The sequence below is a fragment of the Arachis ipaensis genome, chromosome B7, assembly GCF_059453495.1.
Source record: "Arachis ipaensis isolate K30076 ecotype BB chromosome B7, ASM5945349v1, whole genome shotgun sequence".
Lineage (NCBI taxonomy): Eukaryota > Viridiplantae > Streptophyta > Magnoliopsida > Fabales > Fabaceae > Arachis > Arachis ipaensis.
In genome coordinates this window covers 81,831,689-81,843,689 of record NC_142442.1, presented here as the reverse complement: position 1 = coordinate 81,843,689, position 12,001 = coordinate 81,831,689, and the positions used below count along the sequence as shown (strand labels likewise).

At 39.6% G+C, this 12,001-nt stretch overlaps 1 non-coding gene across 1 annotated transcript; it reads right to left on the bottom strand.

Annotated features, from left to right (window-relative positions):
• Positions 1-3,151: 3,151 nt before the first annotated feature.
• On the bottom strand, positions 3,152-3,259 carry LOC148553149 (small nucleolar RNA R71). Its single transcript, XR_015893958.1, has one exon. It is a non-coding gene; the product is annotated as a small nucleolar RNA R71 (small nucleolar RNA).
• Positions 3,260-12,001: the final 8,742 nt, after the last annotated feature.

Here is a 12,001-nt window from a genome sequence, read left to right as displayed (position 1 = left end):
TCAATGATTGAATGACTGTGACGAGCTCTTAACTCGCGATTGCAGGGCGTTAGTGACAGACGCAAAAGGATAGTAAATCCTATTCCAGCATGATCGAGAACCGACAGATGAATAGCCGTGCCGTGACAGGGTGCGTGAGCATATTATTCACTGAGAGGATAAGATGAAGCCATTGACAAGGGTGATGCCTCCAGACGATTAGCCGTGCCGTGACAGGGCATTGGATCATTTTCCCGAGAGATGACCGAAAGTAGCCATTGACAGTGGTGATGTATCACATAAAGCCAGCCATGGAAAGGAGTAAGACTGATTGGATGAAGATAGCAGGAAAGCAGAGGTTCAGAGGAACGAAAAGCATCTCCATTCGCTTATCTGAAATTCCTGCCAATGATTTACATAAGTATCTCTATCCCTTTTATTGTTTATTTTAATCTAATAAAGTATCATGTTTAAATCCGCCTGACTGAGATTTGCAAGGTGACCATAGCTTGCTTCAAGCCAACAATCTCTGTGGGATCGACCCTTACTCACGTAAGGTTTATTACTTGGACGACCCAGTACACTTGCTGGTTAGTTGAACGGAGTTGTGTCCACACATAGTAAAGAGCCATAATAATGATTCCATACAATAACAAAGAGTACTACATTAATGTGATCACAATTTCGTGCACCAAGTTTTTGGCGCCGTTGCCGGGGATTGTTTGAGTTTGGACAACTGACGGCTCATCTTGTTGCTCAGATTGGGTAATTTTCTTTTCGTTTTCTTTTCAAAAATTTTTCAAAAATATTTTTCAAAAATTTCTCTTTTGTTTTCGAAAAAAATAAAAATGTTTTCAAAATTTTTTTTTTTTCAAAATTTTTAAGAATGAATTCTAGTGTTTCATGATGATTTGTTGAATCCTGGCTGGCTGTAAGCCATGTCTAATCTTTTGGATTGGGGTTTCAACTTACCATCACAAAAGAAGAGATTCTCACACACTTAGTTATTCTATACTTGAAAAGTATCCATATCTGCTGAAGCTTGGCTGGCCATTGGCCATGTCTAGTGTTTTGGACTGGAGCTTTCTTTGAAAGCTTGGCTGGCTAGTGAGCCATGTCTAATTCCTGGACTGAAGCTTTAGACTAACATGGCAAGATTCCTGGAATTCATATTAAAAATTTTGGAATCCTTATTTTTTTCTTTTAAATTTTCGAAAAATATAAATAAAAATCCAAAAAAAATTAGAAAATCACAAAAATAAAAAATATTTTCTGTTTCTTGTTTGAGTCTTGAGTCATGTTATAAGTTTGGTGTCAATTGCATATGCATCTTGCATTTTTCGAAAATTTCATGCATTCATAGTGTTCTTCATGATCTTCAAGTTGTTCTTGGTAAGTCTTCTTGTTTGATCTTGATGATTTTTTGTTTTGTGTCTTTTTGTGTTTTTCATATGCATTCTTGAATTCTTAGTGTCTAAGCATTAAAGAATTCTAAGTTTGGTGTCTTGTATGTTTTCTTTGCATTAAAAATTTTTCAAAAATATGTTCTTGATGTTCATCATGATCTTCATAGTGTTCTTGGTGTTCATCTTGACATTCATAGCATTCTTGCATGCATTCATTGTTTTGATCTAAAAATTTCATGCATTGCATAATTTTCATGTTTTTCATAAAAATTTCAAAAATCAAAAAAATATCTTTCCCTTTTTCTCTCATCAAATTCGAAAATTGAGTTGACTTTTTCAAAAATTTTTAAAATCAAGTTGTTTCTTATGAGTCAAATCAAATTTTCAAATTTGAAAATCTTATCTTTTTCAAAATCTTTTTCAAAAATCAAATCTTTTTCAAAATTCTTAGTTATTTTCGAAAATTCCAAAAATATCTTTCAAAAATCTTTTTCTCATTTTAAATTATAATTTTCGAAAATAACTTAAACAATTAATGTTTTGGTTCAAAAATTTGAAGTTTGTTACTTGCTTGTTAAGAAAAATTCAAACTTTAAGTTCTAGAATCATATCTTGTGATTTCTTGTGAATCAAGTCATTAATTGTGATTTTAAAAATCAAATCTTTTTCAAAAACTAATTTCTATCATATCTTTTCAAAAAATATCTTCTTATCTTATCTTTTTCAAAAACATCTTTTCAAAATATCTTTTCTAACTTCCTAACTTCTTATCTTTTCAAAATTTGTTTCAACTAACTAACTAACTTTTTGTTTGTTTCTTAACTTTTTCAAAACTACCTAACTAACTCTCTCTCTCTAATTTTCGAAAATATCTCCCCTCTTTTCAAAAATTTCTTTTTAATTAACTAATTATTTTTATTTTTTATTTTTTATTGTTGATTTCAAAAATTTTTCGAAAAAATACTAACAAATTTTCAAAAACCAATTTTCAAAAATCACTAACTCCTTTTTCAAAATAATTTTCGAAAATTATCCCTCCCCCATCTCATTCTATTTATTCATTCATATCCTAACATCTCATTTCACCTCCTTCCATCCTCACAGTTGTGTTTCTTCCATTATATTACATTCTTTGTCTCCCCCTCTTCTTCCACTCACACAGGGATCCCTATACTGTGGTATAAAGGATCTCTATTATTATCATTATTTTTCTGGCCATTCTTCCTTGTCATATGAGCAGGAGCAAGGATAAGAACATTCTTGTGGAAGCAGATCCAGAACCTGAAAGGACTCTGAAAAAAAAATTAAGAGAAGCTAAAATACAACAATCCAGAGATAACCTTTCAGAAATTTTCGAACAGGCAGAGGAGATGGCAGCCGAAAATAATAATAATGTAAGGAAGATGCTTGGTGACTTTACTGCACCTAATTCCAATTTACATGGAAGAAGCATCTCCATTCCTGCCATTGGAGCAAACAACTTTGAGCTTAAACCTCAGTTAGTTTCTCTAATGCAGCAGAACTGCAAGTTTCATGGACTTCCATCTGAAGATCCTTTTCAGTTCTTAACTGAATTCTTGCAGATATGTGATACTGTTAAGACTAATGGAGTAGATCCTGAAGTCTACAGGCTCATGCTTTTCCCTTTTGCTGTAAGAGACAGAGCTAGATTATGGTTGGATTCTCAACCTAAAGACAGCCTGAACTCTTGGGATAAGCTGGTCACGGCTTTCTTAGCCAAGTACTTTCCTCCTCAAAAGCTGAGCAAGCTTAGAGCTGATGTTCAAACCTTCAGATAGAAAGAAGGTGAATCCCTCTATGAAGCTTGGGAAAGATACAAACAGTTGACCAAAAAGTGTCCTTCCGACATGCTTTCAGAATGGACCATCCTGGATATATTCTATGATGGTCTGTCTGAGCTATCAAAGATGTCACTGGACACTTCTGCAGGTGGATCCATTCACCTAAAGAAAACGCCTGCAGAAGCTCAAGAACTCATTGACATGGTTGCTAATAACCAGTTCATGTACACTTCTGAAAGGAATCCTGTGAATAATGGGACGCCTATGAAGAAGGGAGTTCTTGAAGTTGATACTCTGAATGCCATATTGGCTCAGAATAAAATATTGACTCAGCAAGTCAATATGATCTCTCAGAGTCTGAATGGAATGCAAGCTGCATCCAACAGTACTCAAGAGGCATCTTCTGAAGAAGAAGCCTATGATCCTGAGAACCCTGCAATAGCAGAGGTAAATTACTTAGGTGAACCTTATGGAAACACCTATAACTCAACATGGAGAAATCATCCAAATTTCTCATGGAAGGATCAAAAGCCCCAACAAGGCTTTAATAATGGTGGAAGAAACAGGTTTAGCAATAGCAAGCCTTTTCCATCATCAACTCAGCAACAGACAGAGAACTCTGAACAAAATGCTTCTAATTTAGCAAATCTAGTCTCTAATCTATCCAAGGCCACTGTAAGTTTCATGAATGAAACAAGATCTTCCATTAGAAATCTGGAAGCACAAGTGGGCCAGCTGAGTAAAAGGATCACTGAAATCCCTCCTAGTACTCTCCCAAGCAATACAGAAGAGAACCCAAAAGGAGAGTGCAAGGCCATTGACATAAGCGCCATGGCCGAACCTCTGAGGAGAGGAGAGGACGTGAATCCCAAGGAGGAAGACCTCCTGGGATGTCCAGTGATCAATAAGGAGCTTCCCTCTGAGGAACCAAAGGACTCTGGGGCTCAGCTAGAGACCATAGAGATTCCATTGAACCTCCTTATGCCCTTCATGAGCTCTGATGAGTATTCCTCTTCTGAAGAGAATGAGGATGTTACTGAAGAGCAAACTGCCAAGTTTCTTGGCGCAATCATGAAGCTGAATGCCAAATTGTTTGGCATTGATACTTGGGAAGTTGAACCTCCCTTGTTCATCAATGAACTAAGTGATCAACTGACATTGCTTCAGAAGAGACAGGATCCTGGAAAGTTCATAATCCCTTGTACCATAGGCACCATGATCTTTAAGGCTCTGTGTGACCTTGGTTCAGGGATAAACCTCATGCCCTTCTCTGTAATAGAGAAACTGGGAATCTATGGGGTGCAAGCTGCTAAAATCTCATTAGAGATGGCAGACAGCTCAAGAAAACAGGCATATGGACAAGTAGAGGACGTTTTAGTAAAGGTTGAGGGCCTTTACATCCCTGCTGATTTCATAGTCCTGGATACTGGAAAGGAAGAGGATGAATCCATCATCCTAGGAAGACCTTTCCTGGCCACAGAAAGAGCTGTGATTGTTGTTGACAGAGGTGAAATATTCCTTCAATGGAATGAGAACTCCCTTGTATTCAAAACTCAAGGATCTCCCTCTGCAACCATGGAGAGGAAGCAGCAAAAGCTTCCCTCCAAGCAGAGTCAACCAGAGCCCCCACAGTCAAACTCTAAGTTTGGTGTTAGGAGGCCACAACCAAACTCTAAGTTTGGTGTTGAACTCCCATATCCAAACTCTAAGTTTGGTGTTGGAGAGTCTCAACAAAGCTCTGCACATCTGTGAGGCTCCATGAGAGCCCACTGTCAAGCTATTGACACTAAAGAAGCGCTTGTTGGGAGGCAACCCAATGTTTATCCAATTCTTATTTTTATTGTTTTTCATGTTTTCTTAGGTTCATGATCATGTGGAGTCGCAAAATAAATATAAAAATTGAAAACGGAATCAAAAACAGCAGAAGAAAAATCACACCCTGGAGGAGCATCTGTCTGGCGTTCAAACGCCAGAACAGAGCATAGTTCTGGCGCTGAACGCCCAGAATGGGAGCATCCTGGCGCTGAACGCCCAGAGTTGTGTGCAAGGGCATTTTACATGCCTAAATTGGTGCAGGGATGTAAATGCCTTGACACCTCAGGATCTGTGGACCCCACAGGATCATCCCAGGATCTGTGGACCCCACAAGATCCCCACCTACCTCATCATCTCTCTTCCCATTCATGATCATCCCTTCTGTTTTCCATTTACCACTCACATCCATACAACCACTACCTTCAAAATTCAACATCTCTTTCCCACCCAATCCCACCCATATGGCCGAATACACATCTCCCTCCATCTCCTCCATATCTTCTTCTTATTCTTCTATTCTTTCTTCTTTTGCTCGAGGGCGAGCAACATTCTAAGTTTGGTGTGGTAAAAGCATAGCTTTTTTGTTTTTTTTCCATAACCATTGATGGCACCTAAGGCCAGAGAAGCCTCTAGAAAGAGGAAAGGGAAGACAAAAGCTTCCATCAAGGGTCTATAGCTTAGTGGTAGAACATTTGACTGCAAATCAAGAGATCCCTGAGATACCTCAGGGGATACATTTTCTTCCACACAATTATTGGAAGCAACTAAGGGTGGAACATCAAGAGCACTCCTTCATCCTTCATGAAATCAGAGAAGATCTAAAAGCAATAAAGGAGGAGCAGCAAAGACAAGGAAGAGACATAAAAGAGCTCAAGGACATCACTAAGGTGGACTCATTCCTTGTTCTTACTTTCTCTGTTTTTTTCGTTTTATATGTTATGTGCTTATCCATGTTTGTGTCTTCATTACATGATCATTAGTAGTTAGTAACTTTGTCTTAAAGTTATGAATGTCCTATGAATCCATCACCTCTCTTAAATAAAAACTGTTTTAATTCAAAAGAACAAGAAGTACATGAGTTTCGAATTTATCCTTGAACTTAACTTAATTATATTGATGTGGTGACAATGCTTCTTGTTTTCTGAATGTATGCTTGAACAGTGCATATGTCTTTTGAAGTTGTTGTTTAAGAATGTTAAATATGTTGGCTCTTGAAAGAATGATGACTAGGAGACATGTTATTTGATAATCTGAAAAATCATAAAAATGATTCTTGAAGCAAGAAAAAGCAGCAAAGAACAAAGCTTGCAAAAAAAAAAAAAAAATATAGGGCGAAAAAAAAATAGAAAAAAAATAGAAAGAAAAAGAAAAAGCAAGCAGAAAAAGGCAATAACCCTTAAAACCAAAAGGCAAGGGCAAATAAAAAGGATCCCAAGGCTTTGAGCATCAGTGGATAGGAGGGCCTAAAGGAATAAAATCCTGGTCTAAGCGGCTAAACCAAGCTGTCCCTAACCATGTGCTTGTGGCGTGTAGGTGTCAAGTGAAAACTTGAGACTGAGCGGTTAAAGTCAAGGTCCAAAGCAAAAGAAGAGTGTGCTTAAGAACCCTGGACACCTCTAATTGGGGACTTTAGCAAAGCTGAGTCACAATCTGAAAAGGTTCACCCAATTATGTGTCTGTGGCATTTATGTATCCGGTAGTAATACTGGAAAACAAAGTGCTTAGGGCCACGGCCAAGACTCATAAAGAAGCTGTGTTCAAGAATCATCATACTAAACTAGGAGAGTCAATAACACTATTCGAAATCTGAAGTTCCTATAGATGCCAATCATTCTAAACTTCAATGGATAAAGTGAGATGCCAAAACTATTCAAGAGGCAAAAAGCTATAAGTCCCGCTCATATGATTGAAGCTCTGTTTCATTGATAGTTTGGAATTTATAGTATATTCTCTTCTTTTTATCCTATTTGATTTTCAGTTGCTTGGGGACAAGCAACAATTTAAGTTTGGTGTTGTGATGAGCGGATAATTTATACTCTTTTTGGCATTGTTTTTAGTATATTTTTAGTAGGATCTAGTTACTTTTAGGGATGTTTTCCTTAGTTTTTATGTTAAATTCACATTTCTGGACTTTACTATGAGTTTGTGTGTTTTTCTATGATTTCAAGTATTTTCTGGCTAAAATTGAGGGACTTGAGCAGAAATCAGATTCAGAGGTTGAAAAAGGACTGCTGATGCTGTTGGATTCTGACCTCCCTGCACTCAAAGTGGATTTTCTGGAGCTACAGAACTCAAAATGGCGCGCTTCCAATTGCGTTGGAAAGTAGACATCCAGGGCTTTCCAGCAATATATAATAGTCCATACTTTGGCCAAGAATTGACGACGTAAACTGGCGTTCAACGCCAGCCTTCTACCCAAATCTGGCGTCCAGCGCCAGAAAAGGAGCCAAAACCAGAGTTGAACGCCCAAACTGGCACAAAAGCTGGCGTTCAACTCCAGAAAGGACCTCTACACGTGTAACACTCAAGCCCAAGCCCAAACACACACCAAGTGGGCTCCAGAAGTGGATTTGTACATCAATTACTTACTCATGTAAACCCTAGTGACTAGTTTATTATAAATAGGACCTTTTACTATTGTATTTGGCATCCTGGATTGTATTTTGATCCTGTGATCTCGTTTAGGGGGCTGGCCACACGGCCATGCCTGGACCTTCACTTATGTATTTTCAACGGTAGAGTTTCTACACTCCATAGATTAAGGTGTGGAGCTCTGCTGTTCCTCAAAGATTAATGCAAAGTACTACTGTTTTCTATTCAATTCTTCTTATTTTGCTTCTAAGATATCCATTCGCACCCAAGAACGTGATGAAGGTGATGATTATGTGTGACGCTCATCATCCTTCTCCCTTATGAACGCGTTCCTGACAAACACTTCTGTTCTACATGAATTAAGCTAGAATGAGTATCTCTTAGATCTCCTAACCAGAATCTTCGTGGCGTAAGCTAGAATGATGGCGGCATGCAAGAGAATCCGGAAAGTCTAAACCTTGTCTGTGGTATTCCGAGTAGGATTCAATGATTGAATGACTGTGACGAGCTCTTAACTCGCGATTGCAGGGCGTTAGTGACAGACGCAAAAGGATAGTAAATCCTATTCCAGCATGATCGAGAACCGACAGATGAATAGCCGTGCCGTGACAGGGTGCGTGAGCATATTATTCACTGAGAGGATAAGATGAAGCCATTGACAAGGGTGATGCCTCCAGACGATTAGCCGTGCCGTGACAGGGCATTGGATCATTTTCCCGAGAGATGACCGAAAGTAGCCATTGACAGTGGTGATGTATCACATAAAGCCAGCCATGGAAAGGAGTAAGACTGATTGGATGAAGATAGCAGGAAAGCAGAGGTTCAGAGGAACGAAAAGCATCTCCATTCGCTTATCTGAAATTCCTGCCAATGATTTACATAAGTATCTCTATCCCTTTTATTGTTTATTTTAATCTAATAAAGTATCATGTTTAAATCCGCCTGACTGAGATTTGCAAGGTGACCATAGCTTGCTTCAAGCCAACAATCTCTGTGGGATCGACCCTTACTCACGTAAGGTTTATTACTTGGACGACCCAGTACACTTGCTGGTTAGTTGAACGGAGTTGTGTCCACACATAGTAAAGAGCCATAATAATGATTCCATACAATAACAAAGAGTACTACATTAATGTGATCACAATTTCGTGCACCAATCAGCCACTTGGTTCTCTGTCCCTTTTCTGTCTCTTATTTCTATATCAAACTCTTGCAGAAGCAATACCCATATGATGAGCCTGGGTTTTGAATCCTGCTTTGTGAGTAGATATTTAAGAGCAGCATGGTCAGTATACACAATCACTTTTGATCCTACTAAGTATGATCTGAACTTGTCAATGGCGTAAACCACTGCAAGTAGTTCTTTTTCTGTGGTTGTGTAATTTTTCTTGGCATCATTTAGAATGCGACTGGCATAATAAATGACATGCAGAAGCTTGTCATGCCTCTGTCCCAATACTGCACCAATGGCATGATCACTGGCATCACACATTAACTCAAATGGCAATGTCCAGTCTGGTGCAGAAATGACTGGTGCTATGACCAGCTTAGCTTTCAGCATTTCAAACGCCTGCAGGCATGTTGTGTCAAACACAAATGGTGTGTCAGCAGCTAGCAGATTGCTTAGAGGTTTTGCGATTTTTGAAAAATCCTTTATAAACCTCCTATAGAATCCTGCATGCCCCAGAAAGCTTTTGATTGCCTTAACATTGGCAGGTGGTGGTAATTTTTCAATTACCTCTATTTTTGCTTGATCCACCTCTATTCCCTTGTTTGAGATTTTATGCCCAAGAACAATTCCTTCAGTCACCATGAAGTGACACTTTTCCCAGTTTAAAACTAGGTTGGTTTCTTGGCATCTTTTCAGAACAAGTTTCAGGTGATCAAGACAGGAGCTGAATGAGTCTCCATATACGGAGAAGTCATCCATGAAGATTTCCAGAAATTTTTCCACCATATCAGAGAAAATAGAGAGCATGCATCTCTGGAAGATTGCAGGTGCATTGCATAGCCCAAAGGGCATCCTTCTATAAGCAAACACTCCGGATGGACATGTGAATGCTGTTTTCTCTTGATCCTGGGGATCTACTGCAATCTGGTTATAGCCTGAGTAGCCATCCAAAAAGCAGTAATAATCATGACCTGCTAGTCTCTCTAGCATCTGGTCTATGAATGGTAAAGGAAAATGATCCTTTCTGGTGGCTGTATTGAGCCTTCTGTAGTCAATACACATGCGCCACCCTGTAACTGTTCTTGTAGGAACCAGTTCATTTTTTTCATTATGAATCACTGTCATGCCTCCCTTTTTTGGGACGACTTGAACAGGGCTCACCCAGAGGCTATCAGAAATGGGATAAATAATCCCAGCCTCTAGTAATTTGGTGACCTCTTTCTGCACCACTTCCTTCATGGCTGGATTTAGCCGCCTCTGTGGTTGAACCACTGGTTTGGCATTATCCTCCAGTAGGATTTTGTGCATGCATCTAGCTGGGCTTATGCCCTTAAGGTCACCTATGGACCACCCAAGAGCTGTCTTGTGTGTCCTTAGCACTTGAATAAGTGCTTCCTCTTCCTGTGAATTTAAAGCAGAGCTTATGATCACTGGAAAGGTGTCACCTTCTCCTAGAAATGCATATTTCAAGGATGGTGGCAGTGGCTTGAGCTCTGGTTTATGAGGTTTTTCCTCTTTCAGAAGAAAGTTCAGAGGCTCTTTCATGTCCCCTGAATCCTCCAAATCAGGCTGAACATCTTTAAAGATGTCTTCCAACTCTGATTCGAGACTCTCAGCCATGTTGATCTCTTCTACCAAAGAGTCAATAAGGTCAACTTTCATGCAGTCTGTTGATGTGTCTGGATGCTGCATGGCTTTGACAGCGTTCAACTTGAACTCGTTATCGTTGACTCTCAGGGTTATTTCCCCCTGTTGGACGTCAATGAGAGATCGTCCAGTTGCTAGGAAGGGTCTTCCTAGAATGAGAGTGGCACTCTTGTGCTCCTCCATTTCCAGCACAACAAAGTCAGTGGGAAAGGCGAATGGCCCAACTCTGACAATCATGTCCTCAATCACGCCTGATGGGTATTTAGTGGAACCATCAGCAAGTTGGAGACATATCCGGGTTGGTTTAACTTCTTCAGTTAAGCCAAGCTTCCTGATAGTGGATGCAGGTATTAGGTTGATGCTTGCCCCAAGATCGCATAAGGCTGTCTTGGTGCAATCACCTTCCAATATGCATGGTATCAGAAAACTCCCAGGGTCTTTAAGCTTTTCAGGAAAGCTTTTCAGAATGACTGCACTTCATTCTTCAGTGAGGAGAACTCTTTCTGTTTCTCTCCACTCCTTTTTATGACTCAAGATCTCTTTCATGAACTTGGCATAAGAAGGTATTTGCTCAAGTGCCTCTGCAAAAGGAATCTTTATTTCAAGAGTCCTTAGATAATCTGCAAAGCGAGCAAATTGCTTATCCTGCTCCTCTTTTCGGAGTTTTTGAGGATAAGGTATCTTGGCTTTATATTCCTCAACCTTAGTGGTTAAAGAAGCCTTTTTAGAGGGGTTGTTATCAGTACTTGTGTGTGTCTGATCCCTCACTGGCAATTGAGTACCAGAGTCAGAAGCTGGAGTGACGTTAGACGCCAACTCACTGTCTGTTCCTGGCGCCTGAACGCCAGAATTGTGCCCATTTTGGGCGTTCAACGCTGGATTATGCCTCCTTTGGGCGTTCAACGCCAGATTCTTGCCCTTTTCTGGCGTTGAACGCCAATCCTGCCTTGTTTCTGGCGCTGAACGCCAGTTTTGGGCATGGTCTGGGCGTTCAGCGCCAGCCTTCCACCCATTTTCTGGCGTTTTAGTGCCAGAATTATTTTTCCCTGGGCTCTTACTGTCCTCAGGGGAATCTTTGGTGGGTCGCTCATTTCTTGAATTTTTGATGCCTTGAGGTGGGGTATTTAATGTTTTCCCACTTCTTAATTGAACTGCTTGGCATTCTTCTGCTATTTGCTTTGATAGCTGCTGCTTTGTTTGCTTAAACTGTTCGTCCATATGTATATTAGCTATCCTTGTCTCCTGTAACCTGTCTTTGAATTCAGCTAGCTGTTTTGTTAGAAAATCTAATTGCTGATTGAATTCAGCAGCTTGTTTTACAGTACTGAATTCAGCAGTTACTGTTTTAACCTCTTCATTCTTGGAAGGGTTGCTGCTTAGATACAGATGCTGATTCCTGGCAACTGTATCAATGAGCTATTGAGCTTCTTCAATTGTCTTTCTCATATGGATAGATCCACCAGCTGAGTAATCTAAAGACATCTGAGCTCCTTCTGCAAGCCCATAGTAGAAGATGTCTAACTGAACCCACTCTGAAAACATTTCAGAGGGGCATTTTCGTAGCATCTCTCTGTATCTCTCCCAGGCAT